Source organism: Ursus americanus, chromosome 30, assembly GCF_024610735.1.
Source record: "Ursus americanus isolate L20-20 chromosome 30, mUrsAme1.1.p, whole genome shotgun sequence".
Lineage (NCBI taxonomy): Eukaryota > Metazoa > Chordata > Mammalia > Carnivora > Ursidae > Ursus > Ursus americanus.
Genome location: NC_142156.1, coordinates 26,742,450 through 26,755,124, shown reverse-complemented (window position 1 = coordinate 26,755,124; position 12,675 = coordinate 26,742,450). Strand labels below are relative to the sequence as shown.

The following is a 12,675-nucleotide window of genomic DNA, read 5'->3' as shown; positions in this document are numbered from 1 at the left end:
TGGTTTGTCTCCCTCTCTGATTTTGTCTTGTTTTATAAAATATTTTTAATTGTGATAAAAAAACACGTAAGATTTACCATCATAACCGTTTTCTAAGAGCGCAGGTCGGTAAAGTATATCCACGCTGTTGTGCAACAGATCTCTAGAACATTTTCCTCTCGTAGTACTGAATCTCCACATCCATTCAATAGTAACCCCCCATGAGCGCCTCCCCAGCCCCTGGCAGCCACCATTCTACTTTCTGTCTCTTTAAATTTGACTACTCGAAGGCTCAGGTAAGTGAAAGCATACAGTGTTTGTCTTTTTCTATTTACTTTTAGCATAATATCCTCAAGTTTTATTCATGCTGCATATTGCAGAGTTTCCTTCCTTTTTAAGGCTGGATAATATTTCATTGTGTGAATATATCACATTTTGTACTTCTATTCATCTGCCAGGGGACATGGGTTATTTCCACCTCTTGGCGATTGTGAATAATGCTGCTGGGAACATGGGTGTAAAAATGTGGCATCAAGTTTTTTTTTTTAATTTTTTTTTTTTAAAGATTTTATTTATTTATTCGACAGAGATACAGAGATAGAGACAGCCAGCGAGAGCGGGAACACAAGCAGGGGGAGTGGGAGAGGAAGAAGCAGGCTCATAGTGGAGGAGCCTGATGTGGGGCTCGATCCCATAACTCCGGGATCACACCCTGAGCCGAAGGCAGACGCTTAACCGCTGTGCCACCCAGGCGCCCCTCAAGTTTTTTTTAAATGTAAAACCAGGGTAGCACAGACTATCTTATTTTTTTTTTTTTTTTTTTTTTTGGAGAGAGAGTGAGCATGAGCGTGGGGGCAGGGAGAGGCAGACTCCCCACTGAGCAGGGAGCCCAACTCAGGACTCAATCCCATAACCCTGGGGTCATGACTTGAGCTGAAGACAGATGCTTAACTGACTGAGCCACCCAGGCGCCTAGACTATCTTATTGTCACCTTTTACTTCCTTTTCATCATTGACCTTGCTGTTGATCAGAAATTCATCAGAGGCCTGTGCAGTAACAGAGTATGACACCCATACCAAGCGCTGGAATCCCGACATGACAGATCCTAAAACGTCTTTGGAGGCAACGTAGAAATACAGTTGGAGGTTATTCCAAGCCAAAAGACAGCAAAGGTCATCTGTTGTATGTGCCCAGGGACAAGATCCTCTGGACTGTAGGAGCAGTGGCTCTAACTTTCTTACACAACTCCTGGCCCCATTTGGCTCCTGGCTTGGCCCTCTACCCCAACTGGAGTTGCCCTGGAAAGCCTGCGGGGAACGACGAGGTGTGTATCTACTGCCAGCCACCAGGTGGCAGTAGACACACCACTCTCCCAGGCACTGCGGGACCTAGAGAGGCCATTGCCAGCATGACTGGCTTTTCCACCCACCTGCTGTCTTCTCTCTTGCCCCACACCAGTCCTCCTTCTCACACACTAGGCTTTGTATAAAGTTTCTCTAGCGAGAGCTGTCACTAGGCAAATTGGCGATAGCCCTGGGGAAGCCCGGAGGTTTATACACACATCTGTTGGTTTGCAAGCTTACATATTTTATCATGCTCTGGACAAGACAAGATTATGGTCAATGTTTCCAATCGCTTAGGGCTTCTCAGAATTTGGGGTAGCAATTATGTCATTTTTGCATGCCCTGCACACAGGCCCAACTCCTTCTTGTGTCCCTGAACACGACCTTACAAGTCCGCTGGAGAGCACAAAACCGGCTTCCGGTACACTTATAGGCCGGGAAGCTAGGGATTTGGCTCCCACTGGAAACACCATTTCCCCATATCCTTACCACCGGAATGGGACCTGCACGTCCCCTCCAGCCATGGCCCCCGATTGGCTGCATTCCGTCACAGAGCAGGGGTTAATCTCCTTCCTGCTGTCTCGGGAATAAGATACTACGCTCGGATAAATCTATACTTGTTATGTTCAAGCTTTGTAGAGCGGTGACCTTTGATAGAAACTGCTTCCCTACTTGGCTTTATAGTTTTCCCCGATTCTAAAACAAGCCATGTGTCTTGAATGTTGCACCTACTCATTCCTTCTAGGTATCAAGTGTATTTGAACTACACCATTACTAAAATGTATTTTGTAGCTTTCATTTCTGTAGGGGACTTGCTGCCATTTTATACGCCACTGCCACCCAGTTTAATTTAATCTGACGGGTGTTGACCAACAGCCTACTATGGGCTCCATCCTTCCACAAATAGGAACCTGCTCAGATAGCTTTGATGGTGTCCTGTTGTCTGTAAGACAAATTCACAGTCTTGAGCATGGCTCATCGGGCCCCGTGATCTTCTTCCAGTCCACGGTGCCTGGCATTGGGTAAGTAAGCCTTCACCGGACGCTCGCTACTGATTCTGATCGTTTCCCTGGCCTCCCCGCCTGCTGCCTCCTCTCCTGTCTCCTGCCCTCTGGTCACACTGGCCACTGGCTGAGGCTGAACTTACTACACACTGTCATGATGACTCAGCATCGTTGTTCACGTGATTTCTTCTGCTCAGACTGCTTCTCTTCATCCATCTAAATCCTAACTCATCCTTCAAGATTTAGCTCCGATGTAACCCCTCCCATAAAACCTTCAGGTGTCCTTCCCCTCTGACATAATACATTTCTCCTTTCCATCGTCCCCCAGCACCTTGTTCTTACATTTTTGACAGCATTGATCCTTTATAATCTTATATGTCTGTTTGCATACATCTTTACTTCCAATGGTAAACTTCTTGAGGACAGGAATCATGTTTCATTATGAGTAACTCCAGCACTTAGCTCAGAACTTCACTGTGGTAGATATAAAAATAATAACATTTTCTGTGAGTCCTCTGTCTGGCCAGGAATGGTGCTGAGAGCACTACAGATCTCATTTACTCCTCACCCTATAAGTAGGTGACATTATTACCCATTTTACAGATGATGAAACCGAGGCGCAGAAAGTACAAGAAGCCTAATAAGTAGCCTTGTTGGGATATGTTCAATAAATGACTATTAGTATGTTGAATGGAGTTGAATCAAGATTTTTCCTATTCTGGGAAGATGTCAAAAAAATAAAAGTCATGGTCCCTGTCTTCGAAACACTTAATATGCAACACTTTTTTTCCCCAAATATTTATTTATTTATTTGAGAGAGACAGACAAAGCACAAGCCGGGGGAGAGGCAGAGGGAGAGGGAGAAGCAGAAGCAGAGGGAGAAGCAGAAGCAGAGGGAGAAATAGCCTCCCTCCTGAGCCAGGAGCCCGTCATGGGGCTCAATGCCAGGACCCTGGGATCATGACCTGAGCCGAAGGCAGATGCTTAACCGACTGAGCCCCCCAGGCGCTCCTCAAGCATTTTTTTTTAATTATCAAAAGAAACACTCAAATTCAAAGGCACCGTGGGACTCAAAAACTCCAGTTTCTAAGTTGCTGAATCAGCAATACTGGAAAATGCAATGACACTTGAAAATAGAAGATTAACTCTTTTCATTGAGTTCCTTTCCTTGCATTCACAAACGGAGAGCGTGGCGCACCCGTTTGAGGGGTTCTGTAGCCCGAGCAGGATCTTTTAACTTGTACTGCACCGCATCGAAACGTCGTTGCTGTGACTTCTTGTGGAAACTGTCTACTCTTAACAGCTGGTACGCATGATCCTGCCGAGTGACCACGACGTTTGCAAACAAGACCATGGAACTTGCAAATGTGATGAGGTTTGTCACTGGTTCCAGCACATCCCAGGAGTATACCCAGCGGGTGAGCCAGGCCACTGCGCCCCCGAAGGGACAGCAGTGCTAACTCAGCCCGCGGAGTCGGCTGCTGGTTTGGGCTTCCGAGCGACCTTCAATCCCAGCTGTGATCTGTTGGAGAGGCTGTGGCTGTCCCTTCAGGTTTTCGCCAGTAAATGGTGCTCTCTCTTTTTCTGAAGCTTTTCTACTTGCAAAGCTGTAAACAATTCGTGAACCAAAGATTTCCCATTTTCCACCTCAGTAGCATGCTTTTCTACTTGCAAAGCTGTAAACCATTCGTGAACCAAAGATTTCCCATTTTCCACCTCAGTAGCATGCTCCCTATTCAGTTTTCTCTTTCTTGGGGCACCGTACCCCCTCAGCATTTTGTTAACGACAAGGTTGAAATCATTCATTAGCAACAGTTCCATTAGGGTCGAAGCTGGAATGTCACTGCCACCTGCAGTGAAGATGGCTGCAGTTCTGACACCTGTATCTTCGTTTCGTAGGTCCCGGAGGAAGGAACCGACCGTTGGTAACACTGATTTGACCACAAATTGACAGGTGGCTTTTCTGGATGGCAGAGTAAGTGTTAGCAAGGGAAGGCCGCGTCTCTAGTGAACGATCACTTCATCAGGGGGCGCCGCCGTACTCTAAAGACGAGATTCCCAGCTTCACACACAAAACCTGGGGCGTCCGCGATCGCAGCCGCGCAGGAGCTTGGCCGGCCCTGGGGTCCGGGGGTCGGCAGCAGCCGCGGGCGCCACGGCCAGGGGCCCCTCCGGAGCATCACGGGGCCGCAGCGCGGGCTCCCGCAGGCGTCAGCCGGCCCTGGTCAGCGCGGGGCGGCGGGTCCCGCACTCTCGGTGCGCGCTGCCCTCGCCGCGCCTCCTGCTGGCCCCCGCCCCACAACACCCTGTAGCTCACAGAACTCCGCACGTCCGTGTCCAAAAGCAGGGCTCCAATTCCATCCTAAACTTCACTTGAAGTCATTAAATGCCCTTTCCAAAGTTATTATCGTAGCCATGAAAAACAAAAACAACCTCCTGTCACCCACAAACTCTGGATGAACCCGTTCAATTCCCTCTTGTTCTCTTATTGGACTCAAATCGTAGCTTTACTTTGGCCACGACCAATGTTGACGTTTTTTGGTCAATGTTGACGTTTTTTGGTTATCCACACACTGCAGCATATTACATGGAATACCGGCATTTACTCTGTCACGATTCCTAAATCCGTGTGCACACAGTCACGAGTACGGAAGAGCACAGCAGCTAAGTTCTCCCTGCCGTCCGGGGACAGACATCTCAAATCACACCCTAAGGCTCTGGATCAACTCCGAGCCTAAATGGTTTTTGCTGGGCGCCAACGTCTGAGAGCACCTGCGGCCTCGGGCGCCGCGCAGTTCGCCACCGCCGACAGCAGGGGGCGGCCTCCGCCCAGCGCAGCGCGGCCCAGCGCCTCAGCCCCGGGCCCAGCGGCGCCGGGAATAACCCCTGGGGCCGGGGCCGCGGCCGGGGCGGGGGTGGGGGGTGCTGGGCCAGTTTCCCCAGAAGCTAAGCCCTTCTCTGGGGACTTTGGTCCAGAAGGTTCGGTCCGCAGAAGCCACCGCCCAGTGGCTTGTTCTGGCGAGGCTGCGCCTCCCAGGACCCTCGCAGCCCGGGCTCCGCGCAGAGAAGCGGAGCGCAGGTGGCAGGTGGGGCTTCCAGGGGATAGGTGTAGTCCGCCGTCCAAAAGCTTTGGTGCGACATGGTTTGCAGTGAGACCATAACGCGGGGACACCCCTTGGGCGTTGGAAGCTGTTGCGACATTCTTCCCAGCCTCAGGGGGCTACCTGCAGCTGGTTCTTAAGGACGACACACGCTGTCCAAATACCTCTTTCTCTAGCAGATCTGGGGAGTGGAAGGCTGGCCCTGAGCTAGGGGGGTGGGGGGTGGGGAGGTTAGGCGATGTGACACGAGGGAGTGGGAAAGCTCACCTGCCTCCCTCACCGGGGTGCCTTAGTGCCGGCAGCATTTCAATAAAACGAGGAGAGAATCAGAATCCCAAAAGATCTAAAGGCCATGCTGAGTAGATGGAATCCTCCAGGCGCAAAATAAAAAGCTCTCTCTATAAGTCTAAAAGCTACCCCTGCAGGGACGTGACCAGGGAGGCCTATCTTCATAGCAATGCATGTAATTAAGGATTTTGACTTAATTTTGGTTGCTGAAAACTGAAAAAGAAAACTGCGTACCTACTGTGTGTGTGATCTTAAGTCATTAATAACTTTTTTTTAAAAGATTTATTTATTTAGAGAGAGAGAGCGGGGGGGGGGGGAGGGGGCAGAGGAAGAGAGAATCCTGAGCAGACTTCCTGCTGAGCTCCGAGCCTGAGGTGGGGGGGCTCGATCTTAGGACCCTGAGATCACGACCTGAGCTGCAATCAAGAATTGGGTGCTCAACCAACTGAGCCACCCAGGTGCCCCTTAAGTCATTAATATCTTAGTGAGACTCACTCTTCTCCAAACCGGGGAGGCTGCAGAGCTGGCCCTCTGTGCCACGTGGGTCCCGCAGCATGAGAAGGGTGGGGAGCTGTCTCCCTGTCTAGGGCAGAGGCCTTGGGGGCCCCCTGCTGACCTTCCACTTGAGACTAGGAGAACCAAAGAAATCACAACATGGAAACATTTCTGGTAAGCAGCAGTTGGGAGACTGCAACCCAAAACAAGGATGAAAGGGCTTTTCATCATCCTGAGCCTTACTGAGATGGTTTTAATGAATCTGGTCCAGGTGCCAGATGTGCACAGAGCTTGGCCAACTTGGGGGGGGGGGTGAGAAGCAAGGCCGTCCCAGGGGATGGGGAGGGGACCGAGGGCATGCCTGTGCCGAGTCAGGCCATCTGGACCCAGGCAGGGGATAAGAGATCGCACAGCATTTCAGCATATCAGAATGGTCCTGAGCCATTCATGGCCCTGCACGGCTTCATCCTCCCCCAAGGCTGACGGGGGAACTAAATGACTGATACCGTTGCTTTCTCGAGGTGAACCTGTCAGGCATACCTGCAGCCTACTCTAAGGCTAGTGACTGGTGGGATCCGTAGAATGGAGGCCAGGTCACCCAGCCGTGCAGGAGGCCGGACCAGGTGATTCCTATGCTTCCCTGACCCCGCCTGCGAGACTCCCTTGTCAGGTTGAAGAAGCCTCTAGGAGACATTGTCCAAGTCCCCAAATACGTTATGCATGGATGTGTCAGACCATCCTACCGAACAGAGGAAACCCTGTTGCATGACTGATCAACAGTGAACTGCCTCATGGAATCACAGCTCACCTACCAACCGTCGGAGAGGGCTAGAGACAAAAGTACTGAGTGTTTTCAGCATGAAGTGCTGACTGCTTTGCTTAGTGCCCAAGGCCCTCTGAGGTGGCCGCAGTCTCTTTAGCATCACCTCCCTGTCCTCTCCTGGAGGACACCATGCCCCTCCCCAGCCATGCAGCACTCGGACCTTTCCTTCCATGACATCCTCGTGGTCAGCGCTCCCACTCCACGGGGAATGCCCTGCTCCTGGTCCTTGACCTAACCCGTGCTCAGCTCCTCAAACTCAGAGGTGTCATCACTTCCTCCAGGAAGCCTGGGCCGATGCTCACAGGTGCTCCTGGCGCCCCGTGCAAGCCCCTCCTGTCACCCTCTCCAGCGGGACTCCTCAGTGCCAGGCAGGGGCTCCAGGGTTACACAGGCATATGTTTGTTTTTTTTCCCCAATCAATACACAACTTGTATTGTATCTTTGAAAAACCACAAGTAAGTCTGAGGACTCCCCTGACATCTTGCTGTTTCTGCAGCTGGACAATTTCAATCTTATTCATCAGCCATCTCTTGAACTGTTTCTTTTTCAGAAACATAGAGACCATCCCAAAACTTTCTGGTACCCTTGTTTTGAACTGTTGTGGCTTGCTGAATCGAAACAGCTGAATTTGATACAAGTTCAGTGTCGTCTCAAGAATTAACTCATCTCTCTGGGCCTGAGATACTGAGCAGACAATGCCGGGTCTCAACCACACCCTGCAGATGTATTTTTCGCCCGAGAAATGGCAGATTTCAACATTATTCTCCTGAATAATGACGTTGATGGGAAAGTGAATAGACACAGACCTTATATTTTGCTGGAGGCCCGTGTAACGCTCTTGCCCCCCTTCTGCACTGGAGCACAGATGTGCGAACAGTAGCCAGCTCCTGTTTCCCCACCATTTGTCAACCACCAAGGAGATAGAGTTCTACACCGATGTGATCCAAGTCTCTCTGCAGGTTCCTCTGAGGCCCTTCATGACAACAGTGAGTCCCTGCAGAGTCATGTCGACATTTTTCTGCAAGGTCGGCTGTCTAATTGCTGAGAAGGGTCTTCATTCTTACAGTGGACGGAGCAGGGCCGTGTTGCAAATGGCAATATTTCTTTTTTTGATGGCCAAGTAATATTCCACTGTGTGTGTGTGTATACACCCACATCTTTTTTTTTTTTTAAGATTTTTTATTTATTTATTTGACAGAGATAGACAGCCAGCGAGAGAGGGAACACAAGCAGGGGGAGTGGGAGAGGAAGAAGCAGGCTCCCAGCAGAGGAGCCCGATGTGGGACTCAATCCCGGAACGCCGGGATCACGCCCTGAGCCAAAGGCAGACACCTAACGACTGCGCTACCCAGGCGCCCCACACCCACATCTTTATCCATTCATCTGTCAATGGACATCTGGGCTCTTTCTGTAGTCTATTGTGGATATCGCTCCTAGGGTATTATGCTAAGTGAAATAAATCAATCAGAGAAGGACAACTGTCATATGATCTTACTCATATGTGGGATTTAAGAAACAGCACAGAGGAACATAGAGGAAAGGAAGGAAAAATAAAACAAGATGAAATCAGAGAGGGAGAAAAACCATAAGAGACTCTTAATCATAGGAAACAAACTGAGAGTTGCTGGAGGGGAGGGAGGTGGGAGGATGGGATAATTGGATGATGGACATTGAGGAGGGCACGTGATGTAATGAGCCCTGGGTGTTATATAAGACTGATGAATCACTGACCTCTACCTCTGAAACCAATAAGACATTATATGTTGATTAATTGAATTTAATTTTTAAAAAATGAAAAAAAAAATTAGAAAAACAAATACCTGTTCTAAGGGTGCCTGGGTGGCTCAGTCAGTTAAGCCTCTGACTCTTGATTTCGGCTCAGGTCATGATCTTGGGCTCGTGGGATCGAGCCCCCCCTCCCCCATTGGGCTCAGCACTGCTGAGCATGGAGCCTGCTTGGGATTCTCTCTCTCCCCCTCTCCCTCTGCCCCTCCCTTGCTCGCTCTCCCTCTCAAAAAAAAAAAAAATCCGTTCTATTTATAGTTTGCCTCCATGGAAAAAAGCATGATGATTAAAGTGTGTTGCATATTTTAATGTGGTTACTACTGAGAAAACTAAGGGGAGGTATTTTCTGAGATTGCCCAAAGTCCTGAGTGCAGAATAATTATAGAACTGATTGTGAATGGCTTAACGAGTCAGGCAAAGCCTGTATAAGCTATGGTGTAATCTGACTAAATATTTCTAGCTTTCTCTGATACCTGAACCATTCCGAATATTTAATTGTAAAAAAAAATGTCACCTAGCATTTCACAGCTCTGGATACCTTCACATACTTACTGTCCAGGGAGATCTTCTCAAGAGCCCTGGGGGAGAGGTTGCAAAGCTTGCACGGTTCGCCAAAGACCAACAGAGGTCAAGGGACTTCAAGGTTACACAGCTACTTGAGTGTGAACTTGGGGCTAGAATCCATGTTTCCTGACTCCTGGTTTGGATAGTGACATTTAGCGATATGCTAAGACAAATGTTTCCCTTTTATTTCGGGCTCGATCATCAAAGAGTGGGTGAACGTTATTTTGCAAGGAAGTCAATGATATGGCAAGCAGTTTAGTTGACCCTTAAGATCATAAAAGTGGGCAGCCTGTTGGAGCTCGTTTGGCTTCTGGAAGGCTCATCTGGGTAGTGGCAGCCAGGTATCAGGCTCCACGGCTGGCTCTGCAGGGTATTAGGCACCTCCCTGTTCTCCAGGGGGTCTCTCTGCTTCCCCGGAAGAGGCAATGACAATGCTCATGCCAAAAGCTTCCCAAAGCCAGCTCCAGACTCCGTGCAGAACGCAGAACGCAGAAGCAAACACAGGTGGAGACACCCCGGGCACCTGCTGCCATTTACTTGGGCTGCCTGTGGGGTGCTCTCTCAAAGCCTTTTCTTGTGGGGAGTTATTTCCCTGAAGAAACCTCCCAGTAGACGCTTGGGAACTAAAAGGCATCATGTGAGTAATGATTGTTACACCTCGAAATGCATGTTGAAGAAGGTAAGGAATTTGTGTGTCTGCATTTGAACTCAGAACTGTTTGAGTATATCCTGAGCAAATAAAATCTTGCAAATCTAAGTCTAAGGAGATTAGCAACAATTTGGTGAAAGGTGAGCATATATTTTAAACTTTCATGCCTGGGGCGCCTGGGTGGCTCTGTCGGTTGGGCGTTTGCCTTCAGCTCAGGTCGTGATCCTGGGGTCTTGTGATGGAGCCCTGAGTCGGGCTCCCGGCTCAGGGAGGAGTCTGCTTCTCCCTCTCCCTCTGCGTCTCTCCCCTGCTAATGCTTTCTCTCTGTCGCTCCTGTCTCAAATGAATTAATAAAAAATCTTTTTTTTTTAAAGATTTTATTTATTTATTCAACAGAGATAGAGACAGCCAGCGAGAGAGGGAACACAAGCAGGGGGAGTGGGAGAGGAAGAAGCAGGCTCACAGCGGAGGAGCCTGATGTGGGGCTCGATCCTACAACGCCGGGATCATGCCCTGAGCCGAAGGCAGACGCTTAACCACTGTGCCACCCAGGCGCCCCAATAAAAAATCTTTTAAAAAATAAACTTTCATTCAAAAAAGCTATCCCGTTTATAAGAAAGTCCCATTCAACAAAGTAGTAAAATGGCAAATCACACTGTTTCAGAGATGAAAGAAAACCCAGCCTCCTCAAAGATGACTGTCACTGTGCTTCAGGGACTAGTCAGTAGCTTGGCGAGACCAGGGCACCCGGGCCCACGAGCACAGAGCACTCAGAGCAGTTCGGGGTTTTCTTGAGGGTGGTCAGACAGGGATTGGGCTCTGTATCCTCAAAGACACAACTATTACAAGATGTAATTAAGATACAGCGCTCACAAGAAGGTGAGCCTATGGAAATATACAAAACACCCAGAGTTACTTAAACACAAAATGTATTTGCTGTCCCAGCTGGATAATACTCACCTCTTCTCCATTCCTGCTGGGAACTTTGGTGGGGCGTGGTATTTACTTGTTCATTAGCTGAGGGAAGAGAATCTGGAAAAAGCCCTGGAGAACCGTAATGCACAAATATTAGGTATCAAGTGGGGCTCGGTTTCCTTCAGTGGTTTGCCCAGGGTCACATGGCTGATTGGTATAGAGCCAGGACTTGAACACAGAACCAGTTCTGATCCTTGTCCAGTGTGCTACCCACACTTCTTATGCTTTCCCCTTGAATTTTAAGCATTAGAAATTTATGCTCAATAACCCACGACAGTATTTTCGAAGTCACAAATGTAAGCCTAAAAGATACTAATTTATTTTTGGAATGACATTAACCTTACCATAATATTTTGGTATTGCTTTTAAGTTTCTCTTTTTTCCTTCCAGTACATGTGGGTTTTGAGGAAGCCTCCCCTTGACGTTCATTCTACTAGTATCTTCATGTCCTAAGTAGATTCCCTCGAGGCAGTATAAAAACGGCTAAAGGGGCGCCTGGGTGGCTCAGTCGTTAAGCAGCTGCCTTTGACCCAGGGCGTGATCCCAGGGTCCTGGGATCGAGCCCCGCATCAGGCTCCCTGCTCCGCTGGGAGCCTGTTCCTTCCTCTCCCACTTCCCCTGCTTGTGTTCCTTCTCTCACTGGCTGTGTCTCTCTCTGTCAAATAAATAAATAAAATTAAAAAAAAAATAAAAACGGCTAAAGGTTGTCCGTGTGTACATGTAAATTACCTACAGATTAGACAGCTGATACTTAGGAAATTTTTTTTTTTAATGAGCGCCGTCAGGGTACCAGATAATCTCTTCCAACACCGCATATACTGAGCCCAGGGGACTGAACGGCAGTGTGAACACCGGCAGCTGCTCTCGGCGCACCGCGGTTTCCAGGAAGCTTGGAGAACCCAGAGGGCAGCTGTGTTGTGCTTGCTCTTATTAACCACTGCCTCCACGTGTATTTAGTATGGACACGGTCACTGCAAGGATGGTGGGACAGCTGTACTTGGAGCATGCCCCTAACGTAATAATATCGCTTATTTTTACCCCTGGCATTTTCGTATAAAGCAATGATCTCACATCCACATCTGAAGCCTACTGAGCTGTTTGCCTTTCTCCAGGTTCCTCGTTAAGGCAATGGAAACACACCCAACTCTGACAGCCCCAAAGCTTTTGTCTTTGGTCCTTCACATCCGCATCATAAAGTGTCTGCTTAACGCTGCAGGAGAGAAGCCTGTTGCCATGACGACAGCAGGGGCCTGGTCACCGTAAGAGGTACATTTTAGGGAGGGGACTCACTAAAGCAATTTTAAAAAGTGACCCTAATCTTCTCCTATGGAAATTTTGGTAAGTTAGCTACACGACTTAGAAAATTAAATTTACAAAGGGTCTCATTTGCTTACATAACTGTTTTTAGTTAAGAATGTGAAGGCTCCCTTCTGGGCAGTTATCCTATCAGTCTGAGCTCTGAAGTCCCCCGGAGCCCTGCTCCCCTTAGCTGGAGTAGCTTGCTTCCACTGAGGTCACTAATCGCTTTGTTTTAAAATTTATTTGAGAGAGAGAGAGAGAGACTGTGCACCGAGGGAGAGGGAGAGAAGCAGCGTCCCTGCTGAGCACGGAGCCTGACACAGGGCTCCATCCCATGACCCTGAGATCATGACCTGAGCAGAAATCAAG

At 48.9% G+C, this 12,675-nt stretch overlaps 1 pseudogene; it reads right to left on the bottom strand.

Annotated features, from left to right (window-relative positions):
* Positions 1 to 3,245: 3,245 nt before the first annotated feature.
* LOC123803538 (calcium uniporter regulatory subunit MCUb, mitochondrial pseudogene) lies at positions 3,246 to 4,507 on the bottom strand (annotated as a pseudogene).
* Positions 4,508 to 12,675: the final 8,168 nt, after the last annotated feature.